Genomic DNA, 22,742 nt, shown 5'->3' on the forward strand with positions numbered 1-22,742 from the left:
GAACTAGGACTTAAAAGAGAGAGGAAAAGTCTTTTTTATTTATTTTGTTTATACCACAGAGCCGGCATGGTGTTGGAGAGGTTGTATCCCTATACTTCTACTAAGACTAACCCCCTCTTCTACAAAGTCGCGTGGTAACGGCCCCGAAGCCCATAGAGATTTAAAGGGCTTCGGGGCTGTTGCCGCGCGGCAGCTGCTAGCACGGCTTTGTAGAAGAGGGGGTAAGTATCTTAATAAAAAAATCTGGCCTGCAACTTAGCCTGTCTTTTAGATTTTGGCCCCTTAATTGATTTGAGTTTGACACCTCTGCTCTATGATGAAAGCAGTGCGGATGTAAGAGTGGATTCTTATGCCAAAAGAGAAGCACTGAAAACCACTCCAGTGGCAAGAAATACTCCTTATGATCTTGAACAAGTCATCCAACTCTCCAGTGGCTGAGGCACAAACTGAGATTGTGAGCACTCCAGAGACAGAATAATATTTTCTGTACCTGAATGTACACTATTTCAGTAGCTTTCAGACTTGCAGTCAATATGTTGTTGATATTCAAAACGATTGAAGCAGGTAGAAGAAGTCCCTGACCTCTTAAATCACTTGGGGCTAGCTATCCCACCAATATATTCACTTAACTATCACTGAAAAACAGCACTAACTGGCCATTTTGGAACTGGACACAGGAAAAAGTGGGGAAGGGACACTGTGCATCAGCCTTTAGAACAATTTATTAAGAGTATATATAAAAACCTCACAAACATATAAAATGACACAAGCCTAAATTAAGTGTCCTTAATCCTTTTCAGCTAGAACCCATTTTGGAACTGGGCCACACAGGGATGTTAAGGGATGAAGTTAGGGAGAAGAAGCGGGCCGTTATGCAGGTGCCAGAAATATTAAGTGCCAGTGGCTGCACAGCTAAACAGGCATGTAGCGCTGCACACATAGTAGTTCTAACTATGCCCACTTAGCTCTGCAGGTGTTGCATGTAATATTGGCCAGTACCCAGATAATTTTTTGGTACCAACTTGAAGTGTTCCAATTTCCCCTTCTCTCTCATCCCCCAGAACAGCAATCTCTTCCACCCCTAGTACATCAAATGAGGTGCTCTTCCAATTCTCCATCCTTTCAGAACAGCAACTTGATCTCCTTCTGATCCCCCTTTCTCCTTACACCCTGGAACAGCAACTGACCTCCCCCCCTTTCCTCCCACAACCTGGAACAGCAACTGATCTCCACCTTTCTATCCCACTCCCAGAACTGTAACTGATACCCTCAGAACAGCAATTTACCCCCTCCCCGAGTACGCCTTCCTCCCATCTCTTCAGAACAGTAATTGACCCTCCTCAAGTATTCTCCCACTCCGCCTCTGGAGGCCCTTGGTGGTTTAATGAAGAATGAGCAGCAGCAATGTCCACTTGCTCCTGCCATCACAGCCTCCCAAATAGATGCCGTGATCTCTAGCTACAGCCTAGCATTGGAGGGGCAGGGGTCAATAGGATAAGAAGTGTGAATAGAATAGTAAGTGCTGGCAGAAAATGCTCTTTGCAAACCTGTGAGAGGTAATTTGTTTATTTAATTGTTTAGCCCATCCTGACAGCACCTAGAAGGGGTTACAGATTTACATTCATAATAGTGAAACACAATGTACTGTATAATAAAAATTAGGTAAAATTAAACAATAGTTCCAGCCTGCCAATATCCATTAAACATCAGCTTACTAAATTAAAACGGGTAAGTTTTAACAGCTATAGGAAATCCCAGATTTTATTTATTTATTTATGAATTTCAAAATTACAGTACAAGAATCCTCTTGTTACAGAAAATCAGAACAAATAAGAACACATATTGCATAAATCTATGTAAACAGATTAATCTGTAGAAATAATTTTTTTAAGAAGTAAAGTAAATTATGCAAAATATAAAGAATTAAATAACCCTTCTTTCTTAGACCTCAATAATATGTGCAAAGACAAGAATATAACGAGATAAGAAGCTCTCAAACAATATATCTATATCGAAAAAGAAAAAAGGCTTAACGTGATTCCATTTGGTTCAAATTCCTAATAACAGCCCTCCAATCTATCTTATATATTACTTTTTTTTTTTTTTTTTTGAATCATGTTTATTAACAAGAGAACAGACATGGTGCAATATACAAGCAGGCACATAATGGTAGCCAAAAGAAGATTACATCGACCAACACTAAGAAACAGGAAACAGTAGTAGACTATAAGACCAACCAGGAACAAGAACAGCCTGGCTCCCCCGTCGGCTCCAGAATTTTGTGTAAGTGGAAGAGCATGGCCTACCTGCCCCCTACCACCACACATGGGAAGCCAGGCATACCCTACCACCCAAGTGAAACACCCAAACAGGCACACTCCAGGCATCCATCACAATCATACACCCCCCTCCCCACCCCTCCCTATCCAAGAGACCAGAGGCAACCCCAGGAACATTATCCAAATTACTTTTTACCGTCCACGAAACTTCGAAGTTGCTCCGGCATAAAATATACATATTTCATTCCAACATATTTAATCATACATTTGCATGGATAACTAAACAAAAAAGTAGCACCAATTTTTAAAGTTTCCTCCCTCATACTCAGGATTATTTTTCTTCTCTCTTGAGTGGACTTAGTAACATCAGGAAAAATCCAAATCTTTTCTCCCATAAACAAACTTTGGGAGAAACAAAAGAAAATTTTCATTAACATATTTAAGTCCTACTCAAATACAAAAGAAACTATCAAAGTACTACGATATTGAACTTCTTCCTGAGATGTTTCTCCTCTTTTTGATCAGAGGAGACGGTTTGCACGTCCCGGTTTAAAGTTGATCGGATTTTTGCACCCTGAGGCAGCAAGTTGGTGAAACGCTGGCCATCGTCGGTGTACCGATCAGAGATAAGTTGAATAATTTAAAATTTCATCTATCGACTGCATAGACAGCCCTGCTTATAGTTTATTTAACAGGGAGTGTAATGGAGGTTTTCTGCCAATGAAGATTACCACCCTACCACCTTTTTCCACCATTGTGGTGGTGGGAGGGCATTTGCCTGAGGCTTTTTCCTCCGTTTTTTGAAACACACATCTCCTGGAACTAAAGCAGCACTGCTCACATTGATTTATGACATTCATATACTTTTGTGAAAGTGTAACAGATTAGAATATTATTGTATTTCACACATCCGAGTTTCTACTACTCAAATTTTAATATCTCCATTAAATATTTCTTGAAAGTATCAATAGGTTAAACTAAGTTAGGAAAGTTCAAAACACTCAAGTTCAATCTCCTGTTGAAATTTTCCATCTGTTCAATTTTATTGTGTTAGGAATTCCTGTCTTTCACCATAGTTGCTGATAAATTCTGCAGTGAGGATAACTCTATCAACTCGCTCAAATTTCTTATTTGTTTCCATTTGAATATGTTATACTGAGGCAGACAAATCTAATTTACTCACAACCTTGGAGATATCTTCCGCCAATTTTATTGCCGCAGTTTCGAGTCTCTGGACAATCTGAAATATGTTTGCCAGTGTCACCGCCGAGGAGTCAGCTCCCTCTGTCGGCTCAGTGTCTCGGTCAGCGATTTGACCCCCCTCCTTTTGAAGACGCCATGCTCAGCTGGCTCGGCACTCTCTCGCGTTGCACACTGGCCTGCGCTGGATTCGGCAGAGATCGGGCTGATGGAGGGAGAGAGATATTTCCAAGCCTAAGGCTCCGGTAGCTCCTTCTGTCAGAGCAACAACAGGCATTTCTCCCCCAACGATAACCAGAGAGCTTGTTAGAAAACACTCCATCATCATTTGGCCGGGTATGGAGGGGTCCCGCCGGACAATGCTCTTCCGTTTTGTGTGAGGCATAGCTGAACAAGCCACACCGAAAGGTAATTTTCAAAAGGTAATGCAAGAGAAGATGGAGCTCTGTCTCCAACAGCTCACGCCACTGTCATCTTGTCCCCCCCGTCCCCCCCCGAAGATTATTAAATAGACCTCACAGGAGGAACCTTGTTCCACAACCAGATCATAAAATAAGAGTAAGCTCGAATGGGCTCACTAACTGAAAAGATCTGGCAGAAGGTAAATGAGAATGCAGTGATTGCCTTAGTGTGTAAATTGGCAACTTATTGAATATATATCTTGGTGCCATACCATGAAACACTTTAAATGCCAACACCAACATTTTAAAAATGCAGCCTTTCTTTTTTGGAAGTAAATGGAAAGAAGAAAAAGGAAGATATGATTTTGTGAACCTAAGTTTTTCAAAAGTCAAATTGCTGCATTTTGCACAAGCCAGAGTCTTACAAACCTCTTAATAGGAAGTAATGGATTGCAATAATGTGAGACATTTCATAAACATAAAGCAACTGAAAGTCAGGCTCTGTAAAATAAGCATGAATCCTACATAACTAATGAAGAAAATAAAATGAGGAAGAGACAGAAGGTGAGATATCATCATCAAAATTTAATACAGCCTCCAACCAAACTCCCAGGCTACATACTTGATTTTTGCCACGATATTGGACCTTTCCCAGGATAAAGATGGACAATGAAACTGATAATTCCCTCTTTGAATCCATAGGAACTCAGTTTGGATGCATTCAATTGCAGCTTATTCAACATCATCCAATATTTTTTATTTCAGTTAAAACAAATCTGCAGTTTCTGTAATTGGCCCCCATGAACTGAGCCCAATAAAATATAACTTAATATCTGCAAATGAATGAATGTGGATTCCATGTCTTAATGCACTATCAGTTACTGGTGTACATAAAGATTAAAAAGCTACAGCAACCTGACCCAACTTTACACACTTAATGTGCTTCCGGTGCTCGTGAAAACGAGACAGAAGGTGTAGGCTTGGAAATCATACCCACTGACTCTTCTTGGTAAAGTAGCACTGTACAATATGGTGGTGATACCCCAGTGGCTTTACCTTCTCCAGACACTGCCATTTGACAATACTAAACAGATCTCTGACAGGGTACTTGTAGAAGGGCAAACATCCTAGGATTTCTTTACATACACTCAACACTTCCTACAGATCAAGGGGGTCTGGGGTTATTACATTTGGGAAGACTTAATATGGCCTGTCAACTTAGACATGTGAATGATTGGTTCTGTAGGACAGATCATTTTTCAGCAACAGAGGCAGAATGTCATGCATACTTATCTCATCATTTTAGTTACATGCTCCATGCTAAATGCTTGCCTAAGCACGCACATTCTTATTGGAATATGTACTTGTTTCCAGCGCGCAAAACTTTGAAACATTTATGTGCACAGTTGACATATGTCTTATGGTTCTTTGCAACCTTTTCAGATGCTGAAACAGTCCTTTCATTTGGACAATAAGGATTGGTATTCATATAGACAAGTGCAGCATTATGTCCACGCTCTCCCCAGAGTGGCTTTGTTGGAAGACATTCAGGAGAAGTTGTCTGAATCCCTTTGTTTGACTGCACAAGTACCGATACCACTATGCTTTCAACACCGTTTCCTGCAGGAGCTGGCTGGTGATTTGGATTATGAGGCACTGGCAACTAATTGGTCTCATGATCTCAACATACAGATTTCCGCAGACCTGATGAAGCGGAGTGTCAAGCTTGGTGCGCAACTATTGATCTCAGCAGTAGAAAGAGAACGCTAGTATAAATTTTTGATTCGTGCTTACTTTGCACCTAATAGAGCTTATAGGGCGCATATCAGTGCCACAGACTGTTGTCCAAAATGTGCAGCTTCCCGAGCCACTTAGGCCATATGTTTTGGTCTTGTTCTGGCATTCAGGCCTATTGGAGATGTCTCTGTTCCCAGATAAAATCTATGTGGAACTGTACCTGGATACCCACGGACAAGTTTCGTTTTACTCTGAAACTCTCGCTGGTACCAGTTTGACTGGGCGCTGCCGTTTTTGTTCAGAAGGCTATTTTTATGGGACTTAAAACTATCCTTCAATGCTGGCTGTCCCCACATACTCCCACAATGGCGCATTGGTGTACTCAGATGATTCAATTGGCAGAGTTTGAGTGCCAAGCTATCGCTGACATGAACTCTAAACCTGGTACATTGTTTCTTCAATGCTTGTTGCCCTTTTGTTCTAATCTAACTGCAACTGCTAGAAACAGACTTTTGAATTGAAACGCTCATCATGATTTAGGACTAATTGAGTAGCTGTTCCCGAGGGGGGAAGGTAGGAGGGGGTTTGTCTCTGTTGTATTTTTACTTTTCTACTATGTTCCTGTTTATTGCACTTATTGGTTACTCTGAAAACTTAATAAAAAGATTTAAACATAAAAAAGCCACAGCAAAAGAAAAGCACTTTCTGGTTTATACTGTAAAACAGTTTTGCTCACTTGCATGATTGGTGCCAGTAAGTGTCAGTTGTATGTGTGAGTGGCAGACACTATTCTATAAATAGTGCATTGCTTAGCACACAGCTGTCAGGAAGACATATATGCAGGCAGAGAATGATATATCACAGACATGTGGTGCACTTAGGCATGTCCACTTATGCCGGCCATTGACCTGTCATAATAGGTACACCTAACTTTTGGCATGCCATTGTGCTAATATTCTATAATAATTTAGGTACACCTTTAAGCCATTATAGAATTGTGCTAAACATGCTCCTTTGTAGCACCTAAAATGAGGCACCAATTTATAGAATTGACACCTAAGTGTTTCAAAGAGGAGCCAAGACCTCTATTGGACAGGAAGGAGATTCCTTTTCCACAGCCTAATAGCCTATCCTCTATTCCAGATCATTAGGAAAGCAAACAAAACAATGAGAGGCTCAAGAACCATTTGCAAACTATCCTATAGGAAGAAATACCGTGTTTCCCTGAAAATAAGACAGTGTCATATTCATTTTGGGCCAAAAAAACTCACTAGGTCTTATTTTCAGGGTAGGGCTTATTTTTTCCATTGTACTGTACATGATCATCTCTCCCTTCCTCTTCTTTACCCCAATTCTTCCTCTCTTCTTTCCCCCACATGTGCAGCATCTTTCCTCCCCTCTCATCCATCCCCTTGTGCCTTTCTTCTGCAGCATCTTCCTATCCCCCTGTGTAGCAGAACCCTTGCCCAGCTTTTATCCTTCCCTCCCTCCTATCCCTCGTGCAGCAGAACCCTTACCCAGCTTCCATCCTTCCCTCCCACCCATCCATCCCTTGTGCAACAGAACCCTTGCCCAGCTTCCTTCCCTCCTTTCCATCCATCCCTTATGCAGCAGAACCCTTGAGCACCCGCACATCGCCACACAGTCGAACCCCACTGACCTTCCATCTGAACCCCACCAACCGCGAGCCATAAATACTGCTGCTGGCCCAATGCTGCTCTGGAGGAAGGTATTTATGGCTTGCGGTCAGCTGGGTTCAGATGGGAGGGAAGGATGGAGAGTCAGCGAGGGTTTGGCTGCATGGTGGGGGAAAGCGCTGCTGCTGGCAAATCCAGGGACTAGGGCTTATATTAAGACCTACCCCCAAAATCATTGATTTTTTTATACTGATTCATCCCAACAGGAGGGCTTGACTTGGTTAACAAAATATTAATAAAATTATACAGAAGATTAGAACAGAAACTATTGGCCTCTTTTACAAAGCCGCAGGGCAACAGCTCCGAAGCCCTTTAAATCTCTAAGGGCTTCAGGGCCGCTAGCGTATCTATGTAAAAGAAGCCGTATATCTTTTAGGCTAAAATTTTATCTTTTATGATTGTTTATTTGAAAAGATGGATCATTAGTAAATTTCTGAAATAAATACCGGTATGACTTCAGTGGTATAACTGAGCATAACTCTCTTTGAACTCAGATTTAGATAAGACAATAAATATAAAAATGCAAATTATCATGTTTTTTCTGCTTTGCTCCCATCATTTTTAAACCTACCTATTAAAATATGTATGAAACTAGCCCCCTAAAAAACCCAAATCAAGAAAAATATGGGGAATAACTAAAATTAACTAGAATTTTTTAAACCTGTGCACATCTCTAATACATTTTCCAGATTCACAGGGCAGGAGTAAATCTGATAGGCCTTTCTTTTGTCCTGCAATTTCTATTTGGAAAAAATATTTTTTAAAATTTTATTTTTCTCACATGGAAAATTCAGATGTCTTATGTCCTAACTCTGCCCCTAACATCTACAGTTACTCCTTCAATGTCTACTGGAAGATAAATTGTTATGTTCATATCCCTCCTGTTCTATCCATTATTGTCAGATTGCTAGATGTTAACATTTGTATGTGCGTTAGTCAATTGAACCTGTCTGTCTGGTGAGATATTAAATAATCCAAAATAAAATTTTTTTAAAATCCATTGGCGTTAATATGTGATATATTATTTCCTTTGTATTCTCTCTGATTCCATTAGAATGAAATCAGAAAAAATAGTAGGAAAACGTTGCAAAATGATCTCATTATGTACTATATTGTGACACTTTTAGAAAGATAGGATTATATTGACGACAGAGCTTTATAGCACTTTATCAAAGAGCAACTTTAACAGTCTGTGCCTGGTACAAAATCAGCTTAACACTCTTATCTATTCACATTCCTTTTCAATTAATACCTCTTTATCATAATCGCTGACAGAAATATATACTATCTGAATATATCTAGAACATATGCACTCATAGGAACCCTTTTACTAAGCTGTGTTAGGCAGCTAGCATAGGTTTCACAGCATGTTAGATGTTAAGGTGGACCTATGCTAAAGTCTTCCGTGTTAAAAACAGTTGCAGGCAGTAAAAATCCCATACTAGTTGCTCAATTTGAATATGGGTAGGAGCTGGGTGTGACTGGGCAGAGCAGAGGAGTGGGTGTCAGGGACAGTTAACATGAGGAGCACTACTGAACAATGTCACAACTTCTGTTAGCACAGCAGCACTAACTACCACTTAAAATAGAAGATGGTAAGTGCAGCTATGCTACCAGCAATCTGGTAGTGCACACTGTCAATGGAAGTATTTTGTCATCAACAGTCATAGCCCTCTTTCTACCCCTCCAACATCACCCCTCACTCTGATCCCCCCAACAATCATAACCATTCTGATCTCTACCCTGTCCAAAACCCAGTCCCCAGAGCCTGACCCTCCCCCATCTCAATCCTCTCCCAAATCCTATCATGGGAGTTTAGTGAGCCCCAGGCAGCAGCAGAACCACTCTGCTACTGCCCAAAATGGCTGTCATGACCCCTAACATTCATCTCATAGTACTGCAAGATGACCACTAAATGCTGGAGCTTCATACATGCACCCTAATTCTATATATGTCGCTTAAAATTACATGTGCAAATTTGGCCGCACACCCAATTTGTAGGGGCAATTGATAAACCAGCCAGTTAGCACCAATAATTGGGCACTACTTAACAGCACTAATTGGCATTAATTTAGATTTACATGCATATCTTTAGGTGCTAGGATCTGTGTGTACATTTCAGACTTGGATCAGAAAAGGGGGCTTGGGTGGATCGTGGAATTTCTGAAATTTGCATGCAGTATTACAGAATAAGGGAAACCTACTCCTAATTTAGGAGTAAGAATGTACCCAGTTTTCAGCTGTTGTAAATCCTCATGCCCAAAATTGGACATGGATCCCAGTCAGACTGATATTCAAACTAAAACAATTTGTCTTGATATCACCTTACTGTAAGAACTTACGCTGGCTGCCTATCAAAACGCGTATCACCTTCAAACTATCATGTATAGGAAAGACGATCCAAGATGGCCGACAGTCCCAGACGCCGAGTAGCACGCTGGAGAAGACTACTTGAAAAATTTCTTTTAGAGTGATTTACTTACTTGAGATGCCGAAGAGGAGAGGCCGCAGCGCCGCTGGAGCCTCGCGGCGTTCAGCGGTCCCCTTGTTCGGCAATATTGAAGAACTCCTGCGTCGGATGCAGGATATCCCGGCAGCGTCGGCACCCCCCCCCCCCCCGCTGGAGACGCCTCAGAGGGGCGGAAATGAGGTGATCTCCTTGGGGCTAGAGACTACGCTGAGCCCCGACGCTAGGGCACCTCCCCCACCTCCTCAGGTTAGCCAGCTCCCCACGAGTGGAGGAGCTCCCGGAAGAAGGCAAGCACCCACCCTCGGAGGCCAGGAAGAACAGAGAGGGGAGCATGGAGATGGACTCCCTGAGTTTTCAGGTGAGTCCAAGAAGTACCGAGGATTTGGAAACATCAGGGATCATTTCAGCCCAGCAGAAGGATTACCAGAAACAGCTGATAACCGGTGAGACTATTCAAATTTCTAATCTTTCATATATTATTGAAAAACCCAGAGAAGTAACACTGGACTCAATCTGGGACTTAGTTGCTGACCTAGCCAAGTCTGTTAAGCCCCAGCTTTTGCAGCTGGAAAATAAAATTACTCTTCAAGAAACTGAGATAAAAAATATAAAAGTTGAAATTGATGAATCCAAGAACTCTATTGTGAATATACAACAGGAGTTAAAAGCAACAAAACAGCTTAGTGAAGCAATGGTAAAAGATAACACAAGTTTGCGTAGAAAATTGGAGAAAACTTTGGAGAACTTTTCTCGTAATAATAATCTCCGCCTGATTAATTTTCCTAAGATAGCCTCGGTGACACCTAGAGATATGTTGAAACGTTATATGGTAGAGATTTTGGGTATTCCAGAGGATATATTACCACCATTTACTCAAGTATACTACCTACCAATGAAAACTACTAAATTACCACTTAAACAACAGGAGGACAATGAACCACTTAATGTTTCAGCAATCTTGGAACTTTCGGATAGAGAGCTTGCATCTCCGGCAACATTGCTTCTTACGGTGGCTCTTGCACCAGATAAAAACTGGTTGCTTAGATTGTACTTTAGAAATAAAATGAAAGAATTTCTTGGACATAAAATATTAATGTTTCCAGATTTGGCACGGGAAACCCAGAGAAGAAGGCGAGAATTTCTTTTGATGAAGCCAGGTGTTATATCTCTTGGAGGGACTTTTTTCCTACGACACCCTTGTAAATGTGTAATACAGTACCATATGAAGAAATATGTATTCTTTGAGCCATTCCAGTTGACAGCCTTTCTGGCAGGAACTCGACTGGATGAAGGGAAATCAAGCGAGGTGCAATTGAATAAATGATATCCTTCCTCAGCTAAGGGATTTTGTTTTCCTAATATTTGAATTGATATTTGTTAGCATTTGTTAATATGTCCGCCTTATCCTTCTTGGATCTAATTTAGAGGACTTGAGCTGAATTTAAGCTAAACATTTATTTTTATTTTATTTGATTATTATGTATTTTACCTATGAGTATTATTTTCCTGCTTTTCTTCAACTTTCTGTACAAGTGGATACTTGATTTATAAATGTAAAATTTGATAAATAAAAAATTTAAAAAAAAAACCCAAAAACTATCATGTATAATATTCCAAACCAAAATGCAAAAACTGCAGAACTGCTCATAAACTTAACATAGTACCATAGTAAATGACGGCAAATAAAGACCTGAATGGTCCATCTAGTCTGCCCATTATACCCATTAAAAATACATGATTAAATTAACTTGTCTCTTCTTTGATATTTCTGTAAAGTCTACCTGGTATTGTCCTAGGTTCCAAATGCTGAAGTTGCCGTTCAAGCTCACTCCAGCCTATCCAACCATCCTGTTTGCAGGATATCTACCATAAAGTCTGGCCAGTAACATCCTCATGTTCCAAGTTAGTGGAGTACTCATTGATGCCCTCCCCAGCCTATCCTACAACAAATCACCACATATGGGACACAGACCGTGCAAGTCTGTCCAGTATCGGCCTTAGCTCTTTAATTTACACTCTTCATTTTCTAATTAGAGATCTTCTATCCCAGTGGTTCCCAACCCTGTCCTTGAGGACCACCAGGCCAATTGGATTTTCAGGCTAGCCCTAATGAATATGCATGAGAGAGATTTGCATATAATGGAAGTGACAGACTTGCAAATCCGCTCCATTGGCCTGGTGGTCCTCCAGGACAGGGTTGGGAACCACTGCTCTATCCCATGCTTTTTTAAATTCCATCACTGTTTTCTTCTCCACCGCTTCCCTCTGGAGGGCATTCCAGGCATCTACCACTCTCTCCATGAAAAATAATTTCCTAACATTGCTCCAGAGTCTTCCTCCCTGTAACCTCAAATTATGCCCTCTAGTTTTACCATTTTCTCTTTTCTGGAAAAGATTTGGTACTATATTAATACCTTTCAAATATTTAAACGTCTGTATCATATCTCCCCTGTCCCTCCTCTCCTCCAGAGTATACATATTTAGGTCTTCCAGTCTCTGGACTGCTTCAAGTCTCTTTATATCCTTCACCAGATACAGTCTCGAAAACAAAACACAATACTCCAAGTACGGCCTCACCAATGATCTATACAGGGGCATTAATACCTCCCTTTTTTTGCTAGTTATTCCTTTTTCTATACAGCCTATCATTCTTCTGGCTATAACCACCGCCTTATCACACGGTTTAGATGCCTTAGATCCTCAGACATAATCACTCCAAGGTCCCTCTCTCCGTCAGTGCTTATCAGCCACGGTTCCCTCAGATTTCTACCCCCCAAATACATCACTCTGCACTTCTTCACTTTGAATTTTAGTTGCCAGATATTAGACCATTCTTCTAACTTATGAAGATCCTTTTTCATATTTTCCACTCCCCCAGGGGTGGCGACTCTGTTACAAATCTTGGTATCATCCGCAAAAAGGCTAACTTTGCCTTTTAACTCTTCAGCAATGTTGCTCACAAACATATTAAACAGAATTGGTCCCAGCACCGATCCCTGAGACAGTTCATTAGTCACCTTTCCCTCCTCCAAGTGAATTCCATTAACCACCACCCTCTGGCGTCTGTCTGTCAACCAGCTTTTAATCCAGTTCACCACTTTTACAATCTGGGTAATGATTCAGTTGAGTTCACATAATAAAAGGTGTGAATTCCATGATCCTGTACAAGAGTAACTAAAGGGCTGAAAAACATATTAAAAAGCAGACATAGCCTCCAAACTGAACACAGTACTCCAAGTGGGGCCTCAGCAATGACTTGTACATGGGCATCAACACCTCCTTTCTTCTGCTGGTTAAGCCTCTCTATACAGCCTAGCATCCTTCTGGCTATAGCCACTGCCTTGTCACACTTCAGATCCTCAGACACTATATCCCCAATTATGGAAAAAAATTGGGGAAAAGAAGAGAGGGTCAGTGTCAGAAAATCTATTAATGGTGTGTGATGAAATAGTAGGCATTAAAAGAGAACCGGAGTAGTGTAATGAGCAGAAGACTAAAAAGTGATCAGCCCATTGAATGGAGGAACTAGAAAAGCCAGTCATATTAAATAAATTTTGATCAAAAAAAGAGAGAACCAGATCTAAAGTATAGTTTGCCTTGTTAGTGCTTACTTTGTAGAATTACATCCTATGTGCACACATTAAGGCCAGCTTAGCCATTAGGCATCAAATTGGTTGTCTAGTATGGTAGCTTCTGGGAGACAGAAAGGAGCAGTTGATTGTAGTTTCCAGAGAGCTGCAAAGCCTTCGCGAACCACAGCAGCGATTTGGCTTTCCATGATCATCTTTTAGTCTAGGATTTTGATAGTGGACTGTATCATTAGGGTTATGCCCTTGATCGTGATGTTTCCCTCATTGAGGTTTGAGGGGCTTGCGAGGAAGAATTTGATTTTTTCAGGATTTAGTTTGTTTGTGTTTCATCATCCAGTCTTCCATTGTTTGGATAACCCCCTTCGATGTGCTCTGATTCATTTGAAGGCAGAGTGGATATTGGGAGGAGGACCGTGATGTCATCAATGTAACTATAGCACTTAACTCTCGATGAGGCTAGGTGGTTCCCCAGTGAACATAAGTATATGTTAAACATGATTGAGGAGAGTGGGGAACTATGGCATGGATGTTATTTAAAAATACCATCGTGGAAGCCAGATATAGTCCACATATCAGCAAGGATGGAAAAAAGAAGAAACAAAACTAGCATGAAATAAAAGAGGCTATTAGAGCAAAAAAAAAATCCTTTAAAGAATGGAAAAAGGATCCAAATAAAGAAAATAAGAAGAGACACAAGCACTGACAAGTTATATGCAAAGCATTGATAAAGAAAGCTAAGAAAGAATATGAAGAGAAACTTGCAAAAGAGGCAAAAACTCATAACAATTTTTTTACCTATGAGGGAATCCATGGGACCATTGGATGATCAAAGAGCAAAAGGGATGCTCAGGGAGGATAAAGCCATAGCAGAGAGATGAATGAATTATTTGCTTTGGTCTTTACGGAAAAAGATGTAAGAGATCTACCTGAACTGGAAATGGTTTTTAAGGGTGATGATGCAGGGAAACTGGAAGAAATCTCGGTGAATCCGGAAGATGTACTAAGCCAAATCGACAAGTTAAAAAGTGATAAATCGCCTGACCTGCTGTAAGTGATCTATATCCTGTTGCTAAAATCATCTATAGTATCTGAAGATTGGAGGGTGGCCAATGTTACGCCAGTTTTTAAAAAGGGTTCCAGGGGAGATTTGGGAAATTACAGACCGGTAAGCCCGACTTCAGAACTGGGCAAAATGGTGGAAACAATTATAAAAAATAAAATTGTGGAACACGTAGACAAACATGATTTAATGAGACAGTCATCATGTGTTCAGCCGAGGGAGATCTTGTCTCACAAATTTGCTTGACTTCTTTGAAGATGTGAATAAAGGTGAACCGGTTGATGTTGTGTATCTAGATTTTCAGAAAGCTTTTGATAAAGTTCCTTATGAGAGGCTCCTGAGAAAATTAAAGAGTCATGGGATAGCTGGCAAAGTCCAGTCGTGGATTAGGAATTGGTTATTGGATAGAAAACAGAGGGAAAAGTTAAATGGTAATTTTTCTCAATGGAAGAGAGTAAACAGTGGAGTGCCGCAGGGATCTGTTCTGGGACCGGTGCTATTTAATTTATTTATAAATGATCTGCAAATTGGAACGAGTGAGGTGATTAAATTTTCAGATGACACTAAACAATTCAAAGTTGTTAAAACGCATGCGGATTGTGAACATTTGTAGGCAGACTATAGGAAATTGGAAGACTGGGCGTCCAAGTGGCAGATGAAATTTAATGTGGACAGATGCAAAGCGATGCACATTGGGAAGAATAATCGAAATCACAGTTGCCGGATGCTAGGGTTAGCGCCCAAAAAAAAGGATCTAGGTGTCATCGTAGACAATACGATGATCCTTCCATCCAATGTGCAGTGGCAGCCAAAAAAACAAAGATGCTAGGAATTATTTAAAAAGGGATGATTAACAAGACTAAGTATGTTATAATACCCCTGTATCGCTTCATGGTGCAACTTCACCTAGAGCAGGGGTGTCCAACCTGTGGCCCAAGGGCTTCATGCGGCCCCATGAAATATTTTGTGCGGCCCCGGTCGATGCAGTGTTTTCCTCTGCTGCCCCGGGTGTTCACCGTCTTGCTGGCTCCCTCCTCTGTCTTGCTGCAACGTTTGCGCGTTTGTGCGGCCCCAGAAACATTTTTTTTTTCAGCCAATGCAGCCCAGGGAAACCAAAAGGTTGGACACCCCTGACCTAGAGTATTGTGTTCAATTCTGGTCTCCTTATCTCAAGAAAGGTATAGTGTAACTAGAAAAGTTTCAAAGAAGAGCGATCAAGATGATAAAGAGGATGGAACGCCTCTCATATGAGGAAAGACAAAAAAGGTTATGGCTCTTCAGCTTGGAAAAGAGATGGCTGAGAGGAGATATGATTGAAGTTTTCAAAATCCTGACTAGGAGACACTCGATGAAGTTACAGGGAAATATATTTAAAACCAATAGAAGGAAATATTTTTTCACTCAGAGTATAGTTAAGCTCTGGAACGCATTGCCAGAGGTTGTGGTAAGAGCAGACAGCGTAGCTAGTTTTAAGAAAGGTTTGAACAATTTCCTGGAAGAAAAGTGCATGAGAAAGACATGGGGGAAGCCGCTTCTTACCTTGGATCGGTAGCAAGGAATATTGCTACTCCTTGAGTTATGGCCAGGTCCAAGGGATCTGGATTGGCCACCCTGAGAATGGGCTACTGGGATTGATGGACCATTGGTCTGACCCAGTAAGGCTATTCTTATGTTCTTGCAGAACTCCACAGGGAGTGGTCCAAACAGGGGAGAGTTTGTCGTCATGAAAGACATGGTATGAGTGACTTGTTAGGAAGCCCCTGAACCAATTTAGGACAGGTCCTATGATGCCAATAGCGTCCAGGCATGAAAGAAGTATGTGGTGGTCTACTATGTCAAAGGTGCTGCTTGGGTCAAATTGTAGTATAAGGAATACTCTGTCCTCTGCTGAAGAATTGTTAGTGAGGCTAGAACTCTGTATTTGCTAAATAGTGGCTGAAAGTCAGACTAGGAGTCGTGAAGTATATCATGCTCTTCTAGATAGTTGAGCACTAGTCCTTCCAGTAGTTTTACAAAGAAAGGGATGGAGGCGATGGGTCGATAGTTAGAGAAAAGAAATTGGTTCCTTATTGTTCTTGGGAATTGGTGTTATCATGATTATCATAGTAACATAGTAAATGACAGCAGATAAAGATCTGAACGGTCCATCCAGTCTGCCCATTAGTTATACCCATTAAAAATACATGATTAAATTAACTTGTCTCTTTGATATTTCTGGGTCATGGACTGTAAAGTCCACCTGGTATTGTCCTAGGTTCCAAATGCTGAAGTTGCCATCCAAGCTCACTCCAGCCTATCCAACCATCCTGTTTGCAGGATATCTACCATAAAGTCTGGCCAGTAACATCCTCATGTTCCAAGTTAGTAGAGTTCCCATCGATTCTCTGGGAATATGCCATTGTTAAGCATTCCCATTAATTAGGTGGGTTACAGGCAACATATTGTAAAATAGAATTTTCTATCGAGTTAAATGTGTTACAAAGAATTATACATGCTATATAAAGTTATCAAATTATATATACAGTGTGAGGTAATATATCATAAATAGCAGCTGGACATTAACATTGTCTTAGTTCAACCTACCATACTATCTCAAATGAATTACTGTAATTCTTTGTATTCTGGTATTTCAATGAAGTTTAAGATTAAATTTTGTCTGAATCAAAACACTGCTGCTAGGCTGATATTTAAGAAAGCAAGATTTGATCATGTCACCCCTTTGTTTGTGAGTCTTCGTTGGCTGCCTGTTGAGGCCCATATTTTATTTAAGCTTTGTTGTTTGGTTCATAAAACTTTGAATGGTGATGCACTTGAGGGTTTTTCTTTTATGTTTCAACTGTTAGGTGGCAGAAATAGTGAACATTTATTTTTGGGCTCCTTTTACGAAGGTGCGCAAGCGTTTTTAGCGCACGCACAAGATTAGCGCGCGCTAGCCGAAAAACTACCGCCTGCTTAAAAGGAGGCAGTAGCGGCTAGCGTGCGTGGCATTTTAGCACACGCTAAAACCGCTAGCTTTGTAAATGGAGCCCTTTGTCTTTTCCATTGATGAAGGGAGTGAAGTTTAAATCTGCTCATGAAAGGTCTTTTGGTTATGGTGCAATTAGTATCTGCAATTCTTTACCTTTGAACATTCATCTCATTTCAAAAGAAGCTGAAAACACACCTTTTTTTTTTTTTATAACCAAGTTTGTATGCACCGATTATTAATTTTATATGTTGTTTCATTTAAGATTGTAGATTTGATTATATTATTACCTACCTTGAACCCAATAGATTAGGGATTTGGTGGGAAAGAAATCCTTTGTATAACATTAAGTTTTGGTCAGGAAGGAGGAATTTTCTTCCTTCTTGCTGATAGGACCATCTCAGTAATGATACTCACTGCATAATACTTTGACCAATACACTTTTATGATATCAATAGATAATCTTTTATTTGTTATGCTTCATTGATATTATTTATCATGCATTTGTAAAGGAATCCCAAATTATCCTCTACTGTGATAACTGTAGTATCAGGGATCTTAATCCCACTAACTGGGGGATGCACAAAACTTATTGATCGTGTCCTGATCATCACTAAACCAGGGGAGTTTGTGGCGCAGTGTTTAAAGCTACAGCCTCAGCACCCTGGGGTTGTGGGTTTAAACCCATGCTGCTCCTTATGACCCTGAGCAAGTCACTTAATCCCCCCATTGCCCCAGGTACATTAGATAGATTGTGAGCCCACCGGGACAGACAGGGAAAAATGCTTGAGTAAATTCATGTAAACCGTTCTGAGCTCCCTTGGGAGAACAGTATAGAAAACTAAATAAATAAATAAGTTTGACCAATTTAGCGATCGATTGGATTCCCCGATGCACAGAACTGCCCACCACATGTTTTTCCCCTCGATCGCCCATTTAACGATATGATACGATATGACCCATGCAAATTAGTAAAACCCCATGCAAAATAGCCAAGTGATTGATGCACAAACATCTCTTGGCTATTTAGCATTGGGTTTTACCAATCGTAAAACCCGATTGCTCTAGACATGCCATGAAAGAACTCCCTCCCCCATGCCAGGAGGGATGCCCACTCCTTCTTGCCATAAAAGTGCCCCTCCCCTGCCCCCCCAAAAAGACATGAAGAATGCCCACTCCCTCCTGCCATGAAGGCGCCCACTCCCTCCCCTCTACCCCCCCCCCCAAAAGGCAGGAGAAACATGATGGCAGATAAAGGCCAAATGGCCCATCTAGTCTACCCATCCACAGTAACCATTATCTCTTTCTTTCTCCGAGAGATCCCACGTGCCATGGCCCTTTTGATCTTCACCATCTCTTCTGGGAGACTGTTCCATGCATCTACCATCCTTTCTGTTAAAAAGTATTTCCTTAGATTACTCTGGAGCCTATCACCTTTTAACTTCATCCAATGCCCGCTCATTGCAGAGTTTCCTTTCAAATTAAAGAGACTCGACTCATGCGCATTTACATTACGTAGGTATTTAAACATCTCTATCATATCTCCGCTCTCTCGCCTTTCCTCCAAAGTATACAGATTGCGATCTTTAAGTCTGTCCCCATATACCTTATGATGAAGACTACATACCATTTTAGTAGCCTTCCTCTGGACTTACTCCATCCTTTTTATTTCTTCTTGAAGGTGCAGCCTCTAGAATTGTACACAATATTCTAAATGAGGTCTCACCAAAGTCATATACAGGGGCATCAATAGCTCCTTTTTCCTACTAGCCATACCTCTCCCTGTGCAATCTAGCATCCTTCTAGCTTTCGCCGTCACCTTTTCAACCTGTTTGCCCACTCCCTCCTGCCATGAAGGCGACCACTTCCCCTCCAGACCCCTCTGCTCCATACTGTAAAAGTTGGGAGCAGGAGGTACTGAAAACATCTCCTGTTCCTCCTCCCTCGACGACGACACTGAGTCTTAGGCCCCTCCCCAGTGCATCATGTAATGCACAGGGAGGGACCTAAGTCCCTGATTGGCTGAAATACCTCAGGCCCCTCCCTTGGCTCCTTCCTAAGGAAGTCCCTGATTGGCTTAGATGCCTCAGGCCCCTCCAAGGGAGGCATCTGAGCCAATCAGGGCCTTAAGGAGGGAGAGAATGGGCGCTTTCATGGCAGGAGGGAATGGGCATCCCTCCTGCATTATTGCGGGGGGGGGGGGGAGTGGACACAGAATTAATTGAAGACATTGAGAATATCACTCTACGGGGGGACGCTGTTCTGCTAGGGGACTTCAACATGCCTGATGTAGACTGGAACACACTCTCAGCGACAACTTGTGGTAGCAGGAGGATATTAACGTCCATGAAGGGAGTACAGCTCAAACAAACGGTACTAGAGCCCACTAGGGCCAAGGCCATCCTAGACCTCGTACTTACAAACGGGGAGAGCGTCTCGGAGGTCTCGGTGGGAGAAACGCTAGCCACAAGTGACCATAACATGGTATGGTTCAACCTTAGGAAAGGCTTCCCTAAATCACAAACAAAAACGAGGGTACTCAATTTCCGGGGCACTGACTTCGCACGCATGGGAGATTTCGTCCATCAGACGCTGCAGGATCAAGAAGCAACTGATAATGTGGAAGCAATGTGGTCAACCCTGAAATTGACCCTACACGAGGCAACTATCCGCTACATAAAATCGGTAAATAAACAACAAAGAAACAAAAAACCCCAATGGTTCACTGATGAGGTTTCGTACCTCGTCAAGGAAAAAAAAAGAGCATTTCTTTCATACAAACGTACGGGGAAAGGAGAAGCTAACATTGAATACAGGACCAGGTCTGCAGCAGTCAAAACAGCAGTCAGAGAGGCCAAATTTGCAGTGGAAGAAACTCTAGCAAAGAACATTAAGAAAGGGGACAAATCCTTCTTCAGGTATATTAGTGACAAGAAAAAAAACACAAACGGGATAGTACGCCTTAGAACACCGGACGGGAAGTACGTGGAAACAGATTCCGATAAAGCCAAACTACTGAATGAATACTTCTGCTCGGTCTTTACCTGCGAGGCACCAGGGCACAGGCCACATCTGGAAGCAATGTCAAGCGCGGAAGACCCATTTCAGAATTTTGAGTTCACACCAGCTGACGTCTACAGCGAACTGTCAAGACTCAAGGTGTGCAAAGCCATGGGTCCAAACGAATTGCACCCGAGAGTGCTCAGAGAGATGTGCGATGTCCTGGCGGAACCATTAGCCATGCTCTTCAATCTTTCCCTAAATACGGGGAGTCCCCCTGGACTGGAAAAAAGCTAACGTCGTTCCTCTGCACAAAAAGGGTTACAGAGCAGAGGCTGCGAATTACAGACCAGTGAGTCTCATATCGATAGTGTGTAAACTCATGGAAACACTAATTAAACGTAAATTAGACACGATATTGGATGAAGGGAATCTAAGGGATCCTAGTCAGCATGGATTCACTAAGGGTAGGTCATGCCAATCCAATCTCATCAGCTTCTTTGATTGGGTAACAGGAAAGCTAGACTCGGGAGAGTCTCTGGACATAGTGTACCTGGATTTCAGCAAGGCTTTTGACAGCGTCCCACACCGCAGGCTTCTAAACAAGATGAAATCGATGGGGTTGGGCGAGACAATAACTGCATGGGTCAATGATTGGCTTAGTGGTAGACATCAGAGGGTGGTGGTCAACGGCACCCTCTCTGAAACATCGGAAGTGACCAGCGGAGTGCCGCAGGGCTCAGTCCTGGGTCCACTCCTTTTTAACATATTCATAAGGGACTTGACACGAGGGCAGCAGGGTAAAGTAACATTATTCGCCGCCGACACCAAATTATGCAATGTAGTAAGTGAAGGCTACTTGCAGGATAGTATGACACAGGACCTTCTTGCGTTGGAAAACTGGTCCTCAACATGGCAGCTGGGCTTCAATGCTAAGAAATGTAAGGTCATGCACCTCGGTAGCGGAAATCCATGCAGAACTTACACCTTAAATGGAGAAACATTGGCTAAGACCTCAGTAGAACGAGATTTGGGAGTAATCATCAGTGCAGACATGAAGGCTGCCAAACAAGTAGAAAAGGCCTCATCCAAGGCAAGACAAATGATGGGATGTATCAATAGAAGTTTCGTCAGCCGGAAACCAGAAGTCATAATGCCACTATACAGGACCATGGTGAGACCTCATCTGGAATACTGTGTGCAATTCTGGAGGCCACATTACTGTAAAGACGTGCTTAGAGTCGAGTCGGTTCAGCGGATGGCCACTAGGATGATCTCGGAGCTCAAGGGTCTCTCGTACGAAGAGAGACTGAACAGATTGCAGCTCTACACTCTAGAAGAACGCAGGGAGAGGGAGGACATGATTGAGACATTTAAATACATCACAGGATGTGTCGAGGTGGAAGATGACATCCTTTTTCTCAAAGGACCCTTGGCCACAAGAGGGCATCCGCTTAAACTTAGAGGGGGGAAATTTAGTAGTGACACCAGGAAGTATTTCTTCACAGAAAGAGTGGTAGATCACTGGAACAAGCTTCCGGTGCAGGTGGTCGAGGCCACCAGCGTGCTTGACTTCAAGAATAAATGGGATATCTACGTGGGATCCCTACGAAGGTTGAGTTAAGGAACTGGGTCATTAGCATTCAGACTTATTGGGGTGGGTCAGTAGAGTGGGCAGACTTGATGGGCTATAGCCCTTTTCTGCCGTCATCTTTCTATGTTTCTATGTGGCAGGAGGGAGTGGGCATCTTTCCTGCCATTTTTCCGCGGGTCAAGGGGTAGTGGACAGTGGCTCAGGGTGCCAGCGCAGGGTGGGAGGACATGGGGGGGGGGCTTTTTAACACAGCACAACATCTGTTCCATTAAAAACAAAACCAGAAGCCCTAACAGCAGTGACAGAAGGCTATTTTCCTGTCACTGCTATTAGGGCTTTGCGCATGTGTCAATCGCTCAGTGAGTTTGCATGCTCAGTGAGTTTGCATGCATGTTGAGTTTGCATGCAAACGATTTGCACTTCCATGCAAATTGTTTGCATGCAAACTTGTTTGTGCATCGATCGCTGTTGGGGAATTGGCCAACAGCAATCCAGTCTGTAATACTGACTGACTTTTGTGCATCTAGGCCTAAGTAAGAAATAATTATGTGAATAAATCAGGTTCTCATATATCAGTTATACTGTAATATTGGTTTTAGAGAACCCTTTATCTCTAGAAGTACTAACGGTAGTAGGTATGTTCATGTGAGTATAATGTTCATGTATTGATAATCAAAATTCTCTTTTAAAACCTTGTTCGTGGGGCTTGGACAATTTTCTGAAACTTATGCCCTTTCAAAGCTAATGGG

The 22,742-nt window shown here is 41.9% G+C and overlaps 1 protein-coding gene across 2 annotated transcripts in view; it reads left to right on the forward strand.

Annotated features, from left to right (window-relative positions):
- The window catches only part of SCAF8 (SR-related CTD associated factor 8), a 784,204-nt gene that overhangs the window by 746,194 nt on the left and 15,268 nt on the right, over window positions 1-22,742 (forward strand). The window lies entirely within an intron of this gene.

The sequence above is a fragment of the Geotrypetes seraphini genome, chromosome 3 (assembly GCF_902459505.1).
Source record: "Geotrypetes seraphini chromosome 3, aGeoSer1.1, whole genome shotgun sequence".
NCBI classification, from domain to species: Eukaryota; Metazoa; Chordata; class Amphibia; order Gymnophiona; family Dermophiidae; genus Geotrypetes; species Geotrypetes seraphini.